Genomic DNA, 13177 nt, shown 5'->3' with positions numbered 1-13177 from the left:
ACAGCAGTAACTCATCTTCATTAGCTAAGCTGTTAGCGTTAGCTTCAGTTAGCAAAGTAATGTGGGAACAATAATGTTCATCTTTCAGAAAGGAACAGCAGTAACTCATCTTCATTAGCTAAGCTGTTAGCGTTAGCTTCAGTTAGCAAAGTAATGTGGGAACAATAATGTTCATCTTTAAGAAAGGAACAGCAGTAACTCATCTTCATTAGCTTAGCTGTTAGCGTTAGCTGCAGCTAACAAAGTAATGTGGGAACAATAATGTTCATCTTTCAGAAAGGAACAGCAGTAACTCATCTTCATTAGCTTAGCTGTTAGCGTTAGCTGCAGCTAACAAAGTAATGTGGGAACAATAATGTTCATCTTTCAGGAAGGAACAGCAGTAACTCATCTTCATTAGCTTAGCTGTTAGCGTTAGCTTCAGCTAACAAAGTAATGTGGGAACAATAATGTTCATCTTTCAGGAAGGAACAGCAGTAACTCATCTTCATTAGCTTAGCTGTTAGCGTTAGCTTCAGCTAACAAAGTAATGTGGGAACAATAATGTTCATCTTTCAGGAAGGAACAGCAGTAACTCCTTAGAAGTTGGTGTGCGTTATCTTCATTAGCTAAGCTGTTAGCGTTAGCTTCAGTTAGCAAAGTAATGTGGGAACAATAATGTTCATCTTTCAGAAAGGAACAGCAGTAACTCATCTTCATTAGCTTAGCTGTTAGCGTTAGCTGCAGCTAACAAAGTAATGTGGGAACAATAATGTTCATCTTTCAGGAAGGAACAGCAGTAACTCATCTTCATTAGCTTAGCTGTTAGCGTTAGCTTCAGCTAACAAAGTAATGTGGGAACAATAATGTTCATCTTTCAGAAAGGAACAGCAGTAACTCCTTAGAAGTTGGTGTACGTCATCTTCATTAGCTAAGCTGTTAGCGTTAGCTGCTGCTAACAAAGTAATGTGGGAACAATAATGTTCATCTTTCAGAAAGGAACAGCAGTAACTCATCTTCATTAGCTAAGCTGTTAGCGTTAGCTTCAGTTAGCAAAGTAATGTGGGAACAATAATGTTCATCTTTCAGAAAGGAACAGCAGTGACTCATCTTCATTAGCTAAGCTGTTAGCGTTAGCTTCAGTTAGCAAAGTAATGTGGGAACAATAATGTTCATCTTTCAGGAAGGAACAGCAGTAACTCATCTTCATTAGCTAAGCTGTTAGCGTTAGCTTCAGTTAGCAAAGTAATGTGGGAACAATAATGTTCATCTTTCAGAAAGGAACAGCAGTAACTCATCTTCATTAGCTAAGCTGTTAGCGTTAGCTTCAGTTAGCAAAGTAATGTGGGAACAATAATGTTCATCTTTCAGAAAGGAACAGCAGTAACTCATCTTCATTAGCTTAGCTGTTAGCGTTAGCTGCAGCTAACAAAGTAATGTGGGAACAATAATGTTCATCTTTCAGAAAGGAACAGCAGTAACTCATCTTCATTAGCTTAGCTGTTAGCGTTAGCTGCAGCTAACAAAGTAATGTGGGAACAATAATGTTCATCTTTCAGGAAGGAACAGCAGTAACTCATCTTCATTAGCTTAGCTGTTAGCGTTAGCTTCAGCTAACAAAGTAATGTGGGAACAATAATGTTCATCTTTCAGGAAGGAACAGCAGTAACTCCTTAGAAGTTGGTGTGCGTTATCTTCATTAGCTAAGCTGTTAGCGTTAGCTTCAGTTAGCAAAGTAATGTGGGAACAATAATGTTCATCTTTCAGAAAGGAGCAGCAGTAACTCCTTAGAAGTTGGTGTGCGTTATCTTCATTAGCTAAGTTGTTAGCGTTAGCTTCAGCTAACAAAGTAATGTGGGAACAATAATGTTCATCTTTCAGAAAGGAACAGCAGTAACTCCTTAGAAGTTGGTGTACGTCATCTTCATTAGCTAAGCTGTTAGCGTTAGCTTCAGCTAACAAAGTAATGTGGGAACAATAATGTTCATCTTTCAGAAAGGAACAGCAGTAACTCATCTTCATTAGCTAAGCTGTTAGCGTTAGCAAAGTAATGTGGGAACAATAATGTTCATCTTTCAGAAAGGAACAGCAGTAACTCATCTTCATTAGCTTAGCTGTTAGCGTTAGCTGCAGCTAACAAAGTAATGTGGGAACAATAATGTTCATCTTTCAGAAAGGAACAGCAGTAACTCATCTTCATTAGCTTAGCTGTTAGCGTTAGCTGCAGCTAACAATGTAATGTGGGAACAATAATGTTCATCTTTCAGGAAGGAACAGCAGTAACTCATCTTCATTAGCTTAGCTGTTAGCGTTAGCTTCAGCTAACAAAGTAATGTGGGAACAATAATGTTCATCTTTCAGGAAGGAACAGCAGTAACTCCTTAGAAGTTGGTGTGCGTTATCTTCATTAGCTAAGCTGTTAGCGTTAGCTTCAGTTAGCAAAGTAATGTGGGAACAATAATGTTCATCTTTCAGAAAGGAGCAGCAGTAACTCCTTAGAAGTTGGTGTGCGTTATCTTCATTAGCTAAGCTGTTAGCGTTAGCTTCAGCTAACAAAGTAATGTGGGAACAATAATGTTCATCTTTCAGAAAGGAACAGCAGTAACTCCTTAGAAGTTGGTGTACGTCATCTTCATTAGCTAAGCTGTTAGCGTTAGCTTCAGCTAACAAAGTAATGTGGGAACAATAATGTTCATCTTTCAGAAAGGAGCAGCAGTAACTCCTTAGAAGTTGGTGTACGTCATCTTCATTAGCTAAGCTGTTAGCGTTAGCTGCAGCTAACAAAGTAATGTGGGAACAATAATGTTCATCTTTCAGAAAGGAACAGCAGTAACTCCTTAGAAGTTGGTGTGCGTTACCTTCATTGGCTAAGCTGTTAGCATTAGCTTCAGCTAACAAAGTAATGTGGGAACAATAATGTTCATCTTTCAGAAAGGAGCAGCAGTAACTCCTTAGAAGTTGGTGTACGTTAGCTTCAGCTAACAAAGTAATGTGGGAACAATAATGTTCATCTTTCAGAAAGGAACAGCAGTAACTCCTTAGAAGTTGGTGTACGTCGACCTCAAAAGTTAAGATAATTGAATATATTTGAGGCAAACTCTGGAGGGGAAAAAACGGGAGTTCTGCAAATGTACTTCAGGCTGACTCCCATTTGAACATGCGAGTATGTAGAAACAAGGTGTAAATGAAGAAGGATGTTTGTGGATTCTGTGCAAAACAACACCTGCAGACTCACCTGCTGACAGCAGAGGTACAACGAGTCAGATGTTCAACGCCATCCGATGACCTGCTATTCAGCACAGTCAGCACCAGCAGGCCTCTTGCTAAAGGCTCATAAATAAGCTAGCACAGATAACACAGCAAGACTTAAATGCAAAGATCCCTCTGTATTGTTTTAGGAAGTTGTCACTGGAAAACTTTAGGATGGTACTGAAGGATAAGACAAGTAACCACAGACAGACGGACACTGCTGGCCACTCATTTATGTGATGAGAACTCGTTCACGGTGGGTGTTGGACTCCACCAGGGCTGCCCCTCGTCTCCGGTCCTGTTTGTGGTTTTCATGGACCGGTTCTGGAGGTGTAGTCGGGGGGAGGAGGGCGTCTGGTTTGGAACCTCGGGGTTACATCTCTGGTTTCTGCAGATGATGTGGTTCTGTTGGGTTCTTCAGGACCTTCAGTTCACAGCTGAGTGTGAAGCAGCTCCTCCAGATCTGAGGCCGTGTTTCTGAACCTCCGGGTCGGGAGGAGTCTCTGCCTCAGCTGGAGCCGTTTCAGCATCTCTGGACCTGGTTCTGAACCTCCGGGTCGGGATGAGTCTCTGCCTCAGCTGGAGCAGTTTCAGCATCTCTGGACCTGGTTCTGAACCTCTGGTTCTGGATGAGTCTCTGCCTCAGCTGGAACAGTTTCAGCATCTCTGGACCTGGTTCTGAACCTCTGGTTCTGGATGAGTCTCTGCCTCAGCTGGAACAGTTTCAGCATCTCTGGACCTGGTTCTGAACCTCTGGTTCTGGATGAGTCTCTGCCTCAGCTGGAACAGTTTCAGCATCTCTGGACCTGGTTCTGAACCTCCGGGTCGGGGTGAGATGTAACCAATTGGATTCCAGACGTCTATTTAATTTATTATTAAAGAGTAAAGACAGCCTTGTTTGCCAGTGATGAAGTCCATTCATCAGTTTGACCGATGCTTTTTCAACTGAGGGCTCAAGTCTGATTTACTCCTGTCCTTTATTTATATATATACTGTGCGTTGGTCTAAAACATGAATTCACAAAGTCATCAAAGCTCCTCCACTTTGTTGTCAGAGTTCAATATTTCCCTCTGAAGCCCAGAGAAGCAGACGTAAAGCTGCATAAGGAGGAACCATTTTAGTCCTACGTAACAATAGGAAACCTATCAGTGGGTTTTCTGAATGCAGCCAGGAGCAGACAAATGCTGCATTCAGGGCACCTGGGAAATATAAACTACACCACTTACATTTTTATAAAACAGGAGCATGGACCCGTAGAACAGCGCTCAGTTTCTTCGGAGGACTCTGAATGGAAATGTGGTTTTGGAAGGAAGCATGAAGCTGCAGAGAAGCTCAGCCAAGCTTCTCTTTGAGATATAGAGTTACTCAGCACACGGTGACAGGCCAGGCTCTCTATATATAACACAGATAAAGCAGGTCAACATATATGCACGTGGGACATAGAACTGAAGCTAATGGGCCAAAAAGAAGCCAAATCACAGCTGAATTCTTATTAAAGATTAACAGAGTTTAGCTTTCATGTTTAGCTTTCAATCCCATGTCACAGACTTTGAATATTATCAGCAGATAAAGTTGCTGCTATCTGTTGTCACTTAAAACGTTGTGTGCTGACTGGCCAACATCCACATGCTGTCAGGCGAGTGCTCAATCTGGTAATAAGTGACCAGATTTCCTCTGGGATCAATAAAGTAACTATCTGTATACAGAGCTGGAGTCTTTCTGGTGTGACTGGAGGAACAGCTTCATTATGTGCTTTTTGATGAACTTAGCATCTGCTGCCAACTTACAGCTAACTGCTAACATACAGCTAACTGCTAACTTACAGCTAACTGCTAACTTACAGCTAACTGCTAACCTGTTTCCCTCTGGGATCAACACAGTAACTATCTGTATCTATATATAGAGCTGGAGTGTTTCTGACTGGAGGAACAGCTTCATTATGGGCTTTTGATGAACTTAGCATCTGATGCTAACTTACAGCTAACTGCTAACTTACAGCTAACTGCTAACCTGTTTCCCTCTGGGATCAACACAGTAACTATCTGTATCTATATATAGAGCTGGAGAGTTTCTGACTGGAGGAACAGCTTCATTATGTGCTTTTGATGAACTTAGCATCTGCTGCTAACTTACAGCTAACTGCTAACTTACAGCTAACTGCTAACCTGTTTCCCTCTGGGATCAATACAGTAACTATCTGTATCTATATATAGAGCTGGAGAGTTTCTGACTGGAGGAACAGCTTCATTATGTGCTTTTGATGAACTTAGCATCTGCTGCTAACTTACAGCTAACTGCTAACTTACAGCTAACTGCTAACCTGTTTCCCTCTGGGATCAATACAGTAACTATCTGTATCTATATATAGAGCTGGAGTGTTTCTGACTGGAGGAACAGCTTCATTATGTGCTTTTGATGAACTTAGCATCTGCTGCTAACTTACAGCTAACTGCTAACTTACAGCTAACTGCTAACCTGTTTCCCTCTGGGATCAATACAGTAACTATCTGTATCTATATATAGAGCTGGAGTGTTTCTGACTGGAGGAACAGCTTCATTATGTGCTTTTGATGAACTTAGCATCTGCTGCTAACTTGCAGCTAACTGCTAACTTGCAGCTAACTGCTAACCTGTTTCCCTCTGGGATCAATACAGTAACTATCTGTATCTATATATAGAGCTGGAGAGTTTCTGACTGGAGGAACAGCTTCATTATGTGCTTTTGATGAACTTAGCATCTGCTGCTAACTTACAGCTAACTGCTAACTTACAGCTAACTGCTAACCTGTTTCCCTCTGGGATCAATACAGTAACTATCTGTATCTATATATAGAGCTGGAGAGTTTCTGACTGGAGGAACAGCTTCATTATGTGCTTTTAATGAACTTAGCATCTGATGCTAACTTACAGCTAACTGCTAACTTACAGCTAACTGCTAACTTACAGCTAACTGCTAACCTGTTTCCCTCTGGGATCAATACAGTAACTATCTGTATCTATATATAGAGCTGGAGTGTTTCTGACTGGAGGAACAGCTTCATTATGTGCTTTTGATGAACTTAGCATCTGCTGCTAACTTACAGCTAACTGCTAACTTACAGCTAACTGCTAACCTGTTTCCCTCTGGGATCAATACAGTAACTATCTGTATCTATATATAGAGCTGGAGTGTTTCTGACTGGAGGAACAGCTTCATTATGTGCTTTTGATGAACTTAGCATCTGCTGCTAACTTGCAGCTAACTGCTAACCTGTTTCCCTCTGGGATCAGTAACTATCTGTATCTATATATAGAGCTGGAGAGTTTCTGACTGCAGGAACAGCTTCATTATGCCTGTTTTACTGCATTAAATCACACAACAGATGTTTTGATGACAGCTAACGCAGGTAAACACACCTGAACTCTCCTCAGCCAGCGGACAGAAACTGACCTTCACCAATGTCCTGCTGGAGCCTTCATGGCTGAAGCTCTCTGAGCTCCTTCTTTTTCAGGGTCTGAACTTCTGATTCGAACTGAAACCTCTGATTTAATCCACCACATTTTGTAATTATCTCTATTTGTTATTGTTTTAATCTTCTTTTTTTAAATCTAATTTTAACACAATAGGTGAGATTTCTAAAATCTGGGCAGAAACAGCTCAGTTTAGTCGCTTCTGAAGCTGAAAGTCGCAAAGACAAACCAAGAGAAAGACTGAACCTCCCAAACCAAACAGGTCAGATTTCAGTCTGTTAAAGTTCAGAAAGAAGAAACAACTTGTGACTGAGTGAAAATATCTGAAACAGCAGCTGGTTCACAGATTAAATCATGATGTTATACTGAAGGGAAAATATGTACAGAAAAACATAACAGAGTTATCTTTAGCTGTTCAGCAGCTCAGGGCAGCTGCTCTGATTATCACTGGTTGCCTGGCATCACTTCCAAATGTTTACCGTGTGTCTGAGCAGGAGGAGGGTCATTAAACGCCTCTCAGACGGCGGATAAAGTCCTTTTTTACAGGCCGTTTGTTTTGGATGAAGAGTTCCCATTTTCCCTGAACACATCGTGATATTCCCCCTGATGGACGTTTGGTTTCTCGCTCAGCAGTGATGGTGCACTTTGCTCTCTTACCAGATCACATCACCAGCTCTCTGACCAATCAGGAGAGAGCTGAGCACACACGGCATCAATAAGCAGGAAATGAGCCAAAACTCCAGAATACGACCAAATATTTCAGAGAAATGTCACCATGTGGCTTGTTGTTCCACATCCAGCGGACACAAACCTTCTGTTTTCAGCTCAGCTGTGATGTGCGTCTGCAGCTCTGAAAACTACAAATGTTCCATCAATATTCTACAAAAAGGGCTTTAAATACCATCTCATCTTCTTTATTACCAAAGTGTGCAGCTGAAAAGGGAAAGAGTCTTTAAAAGTCCTCATATTTATGAATCACCGTTAGTTCGACTGCATGAAAATAATCAAGCGTCGCTTTGAAAGTTGTGGCTGCAAAGAATTGTGGGTAAGAAGGATCTGCTTTCCTTCCGAGGAGTCAGACAGCTCTGCTGCTTCCGGGTGAAGATTAGACCCTAAATCTAACCTGGACAACTTCCTGTGCCGGTTCCTCCAAACAGTCCACATAGAACATGTTTATCTTTATGCATTTAGCTTTTATCCAAGGCGACTTACAGGTAGGATAAGGGGGTCTTGCCTAAGGACCCCTACTGGAGGTAATACCTTTCATGCAGGGGATTTGAACCCAGGATCTCCCACATGAAAGGTGGCAATCACAGCACTACTCTATCCAGTCCCTGAACATGTCTGACTTCTGCTTTCTGAGGCCGGGGGTGATGCTCGGCAGGATTTGAAGCAGAAATCCTCGATCAGAGGGTCGCTCTTTGCTTAAAGCTGCTGCAGGATTGTGGCTCCTGAAAGTGGCGGTCAGCTGGAGAGCAGAGACAGGAGTGCAGCAGCAGAGGCTGATGTGCTTTGTCATCGTGTAAATTAGCAGCAGCAGCAGCTGCCAGCAGCCACGTTTGGAGCTGAAATCAGAAGCTGGCCAAAAAGTGATGTGAAAGCTCACGGCCGTGACACGTGAGCTTTCCCATTTTTACCCTGGTATGCTGTGAATGCTGCGCAGCAGGATCCTGTTTGAGCTGATAGGGATCGGATACGTTTGGATCCTGCCAAACAAGACTGAAAACCTGAAAGACAGTCGTCAAAAGGCTTGAACAAGGAATGCATTCAGCTCCTCTGAATGAGCTGCAGCCTCCCAGAAGAAGGGATGTGAAGCTTTAACATCCTCAGAGAAGGTGATAGAAAGTCAAAGAAGCTGTGTCACGCTGGGCCAGCACCACACTCACACTGGAGTAGATCAATAGCTGCAACTGAGCCAGAACAAAGTGAGTCAGCAGCTCATTTTTGCCTCTTTTCACCGCCGTCTTCCAGTTTCTCCTCAGTGAGACAGACTCAACTTTGTCTGTCTGCACGCTGATAAGAAATCACAGAATATTCATCATCGCACTCAACATTTATGACTTGATTCATTTCCAGGAAACAGATCAGCAGCAGCCTTTGGAATAACCAGAGAAAAGTTTACTTCACTAACTTAAGATCAGGCTGAAACTTTCCTTTCTGATAAAGCTTATAGTTAGGGATGGCTCAGGTGAGCCTGAAACATCCCATAGTTCTGCTGCTATAGGCCCAGACTGCTGGGGGACCTCATCTGTCACACCTTTCCTCTCTTTTTCCTCCTGTTTAATTTCTCAAATGATTTTATGTCCGTGTGACATTATTGTGGTTATTAACCTATGTTTCCCTGTTCCAGCAGGTATCCTTTGAATGGTGTTATGGTGTTTTTCCCCCTCTTTTCCCTCTTTTCTGTCTTCTCAAACCCCAGCTGGTCGAGGCGGATGGCCACCCTTCCTGAGTCTGGTTCTGCCAGAGGTTTCTTCCTGGTTCTGCCAGAGGTTTCTTCCTGGTTCTGCCAGAGGTTTCTTCCTGGTTCTAGTTCTGTCAGAGGTTTCTTCCTGGTTCTGGTTCTTCCTGGTTCTGGTTCTGCCAGAGGTTTCTTCCTGGTTCTGGTTCTGCCAGAGGTTTCTTCCTGGTTCTGGTTCTGCCAGAGGTTTCTTCCTGGTTCTGCCAGAGGTTTCTTCCTGGTTCTGGTTCTGCCAGAGGTTTCTTCCTGGTTCTGGTTCTGCCAGAGGTTTCTTCCTGGTTCTGCCAGAGGTTTCTTCCTGGTCCTGGTTCTGCCAGAGATTTCTTCTTGGTTCTGGTTCTGCCAGAGGTTTCTTCCCGGTTCTGCCAGAGGTTTCTTCCTGGTTCTGGTTCTGCCAGAGGTTTCTTCCTGGTTCTGGTTCTTCCAGAGGTTTCTTCCTGGTTCTGGTTCTGCCAGAGGTTTCTTCCTGGTTCTGGTTCTGCCAGAGGTTCCTTCCTGGTTCTGGTTCTGCCAGAGGTTTCTTCCTGGTTCTGGTTCTGCCAGAGGTTTCTTCCTGGTTCTGGTTCTGCCAGAGGTTTCTTCCTGGTTCTGCCAGAGGTTTCTTCCTGGTTCTGGTTCTGCCAGAGGTTTCTTCCTGGTTCTGGTTCTTCCAGAGGTTTCTTCCTGGTTCTGGTTCTGCCAGAGGTTTCTTCCTGGTTCTGGTTCTGCCAGAGGTTTCTTCCTGGTTCTGGTTCTGCCAGAGGTTTCTTCCTGGTTCTGGTTCTGCCAGAGGTTTCTTCCTGGTTCTGCCAGAGGTTTCTTCCTGGTTCTGGTTCTTCCAGAGGTTTCTTCCTGGTTCTGGTTCTGCCAGAGGTTTCTTCCTGGTTCTGGTTCTGCCAGAGGTTTCTTCCTGGTCCTGGTTCTGCCAGAGGTTTCTTCCTGGTTCTGGTTCTGCCAGAGGCTTCTTCCTGGTTCTGGTTCTGCCAGAGGTTTCTTCCTGTTAAAGGGAGTCGTTCCTTTCCACAGTCCCTCAGGCTCAGGACGGGAGATTGGACTGAAGACAAGTTTCGGTCCAATCTGTTGGTTTCCTTAGCTGGATATTATTTTTGAATTGGCTCCATATGAATTAATTGGATTATTATTACAATGAATTGAATTCCAATTGACTTGAATTGGAATTTATTACTTAAGTGCCTTGAGATGACAATTGTTGTAATCTGGCACTTTATAAATAAAGTTGAATTGAATTGAATTGAATTAACAGACAGAAAATAAAAAGGCTGCACTCTAAAATCTCGCCTCAGGTCTTTCCAACCAGCAAATGAGAGATAGATCAGACTGTGAATGTTGTCCAGAACAGAGACTCTGCAATGGTTGGGGTGATTAAAAACATACAGGTCCGTTTAGATTTCATACTTAAAGGAAACTCCGTCAGTTAGATGCTGAAAAACAACATCAAACATTCAAATAAGGGAAGTAAAACAATTACATACAAAGAAGAGGGAAATAAAGCAGCAAATAAATGAATTACAGGTAAGTTTAAATAATTAAGAACAAGTAAAGTCTTCATCTAATGGAGCAAACCGTAGTTCCTGCTGCCTCCAGCAGAGGGCAGCAGCAAAGCAGGTCAAGGCTCCGGTGAACATCCGTCCATCCGCTTCAGACCTTCCTAATCCCACTCAGGGTCACAGATCCAGTAAAAATGATTCAGCTCAGAGTCAGCACAAGGAGCTCTGTCTTAATGGTGTTTCCAGCCTTTTCATGGAGGAAATGTTCAGACTCGTCAGCTGTTTCACTGGCAGGAGCTCGGAAGGTGACAGACTCAGAGGGTCTGATCTGCACCCACAGATAAAGCTCAAGTGTTTCTGATTTTTCCATCAACGATACCCGAAGAGATGTTTCAAGAATCAAAAACGAGGCAAGAGCTCTGGTGGTAAAGAAGGGGAAGAGAAAGTAAAGAACTGAGACAGCAGCCTGAACAAAACGCAGATGTGATCAGACTCACTGAATCTCTGCTCGTTACTGATGGTTTGATCTAAAGTCACTTCAGTTTGAGCTACATCACACAGCAAATGTCACCTGAAGGCACTTCAGGGACAGTTCAAGCCAGTGACATTAAAGTAGTTCAGTTCCAAATGAGTCCAATGTAAGCGGTACCAAATCTCTGCGTTGTGTTTAAGGACAGAAGGAGACCACAGCGTTGCTCTTTCCAAGGTCTTTACTTTCCTCACCGAACATCACAAAAGAGGGAAAGTTTAGGCGGGACAGCGTCTTTCATAGCGCACGGTGCTCCCCCATAAAAAAATGTACGGAAACAGGAAAGAAAACTAAAGTTCCACCTGAACAGTCAGGTTAAAAACAGAATAACTTTGTGGAATTATAAAGACAAATGAACAATTGTTGCACTAATCTATACAAAGCCAATAATAAAAGATGCAAAACTAAGGAAACAAACAGAGAACGACGGCTTTTTTCACGTAGAGTGTGAAATATATGGGTGTGAAACACGGTGGGACAGTTATTTATCTTTTAGCTTTGAACTGTTGGAACTTAAAGGGAAAGTCCCCGGTTTTTGATGGCCTGGGAGAGGCTCGATTGACGCGCTGCTTTGATGAGTCACATCAGGGAAACGAATCAAACGCACATTGATCTGATCAGTTAGCGACTGTTAGCATTTGTCATGACAGGTGTCAGTCAGTCACTGAGGTTTGTTCTTCAGCTGACTGGACAAACGGAGCCTCCAGGAGCTCTTATATCCAGGTTTCCATGGAGATCAAAGTCTCTGTTTTCTTTTTAAGGCAGATTACCTGCAGAGGATGCTGGGAAAACACAGGCCTGCTGTGTGCCGGCTCTGTTTGTAGACCGGTGGGAGCGCGTTTGTTCAGTGTGTCTGAGGATTCATTCACAGACACGGTTCTGACCCGAGGCCTTCGTCGACACAAAGCCTCCTCCGTCTGACCCAATGAGTGTGTGTGCTGACAGCTCAGGTGGACTTGTGGGGACCTCTGAGAGCTGATGGTCTTATGGGGAGTTTTTACAGTTTGTTTCTCCAGTGGAGGAGCTCTGGCTCTGGGACTGCACTGGATCTCTACTGCCACACATAAAGCAGACAAAACAAACTGATCAGAAACGTGACAATTAATTAGTCTGGAGAAGTCTGCAGAAAAGAGGGGGTCAGTTAGACGCCACAGCAGACAGCAACGACCAAGTCCAAACTGGGATTTAAACCCAAGAGGTTCTGTTTAAAAGCCACGTGCTTTGAGCAGCTAAGCTGCAGCACCTCCTGGAGATGTTGACCTAAAAACCCGTTAACCTGAGACACAAAAGTAGAAGAAGCAACTAAGAAATGAGAGCTGGTGGTTTCATGACTTCGGTCTGAAGCGTTTTCAATATTTCCTGAAATGAAATGATAAAAAGTCAAAGTCAGAGTCATTTGGTTTGGTTTTTCAGCCCCGAGGGTTCACCTGACATGTTGCTGTCGTTGTTCGTATGTTTTGGCATCAAACACAAAATGAGTTGGAGAATTCAGATTTTGGAAGAAAACAAAAGTCTTGTGAAATTTTCCACTGGTGGTGTTCACACAGGTAACTTCAAGTCTGCTTCAAGCTCAGTTAAAGGTGGATTTCAGGTAGAAAAGAGAGCAAGAGAAGCTCAGCTGTAGACTTTAAAGTCCAACAGTTCCACAGAAACAAGGAGCCTTTAGCTCAGCTGGTGCAGGAGCTGCAGGTACTGAAGCTGTAGGTCCTCACAGGGCCGGCCCGGGTCCGATCCGGGGTCCGAGCCCCATTCTGTGGTCCTCTGCTGCAGGTCGTCCTTCCTCTCGGCCTACTTCCTGTTTATCTGCTGTCAAACGAAGGCCGTCTATGTCATGGTCTGTGAATCTTTGCCAGTGATGGAGAAACCGAAGCTTTCTGAACCACCGAATCAATATGAAGTCATTGTGTTGAAATGGTTCAGTGTTTCACAGCATTTGATCAAATTAATTATGGCGCCATCTGCTGGCCACCCTTCAACACGGCATGTTAAAGGGCAGGGTGTCATAAAACAGTGAGACACTGT

This window comes from Leuresthes tenuis, unplaced genomic scaffold (assembly GCF_036924035.1).
Source record: "Leuresthes tenuis unplaced genomic scaffold, fLeuTen1.0.hap1 SCAF_8, whole genome shotgun sequence".
NCBI classification, from domain to species: Eukaryota; Metazoa; Chordata; class Actinopteri; order Atheriniformes; family Atherinopsidae; genus Leuresthes; species Leuresthes tenuis.
Note: the sequence above shows the minus strand (reverse complement) of the source record.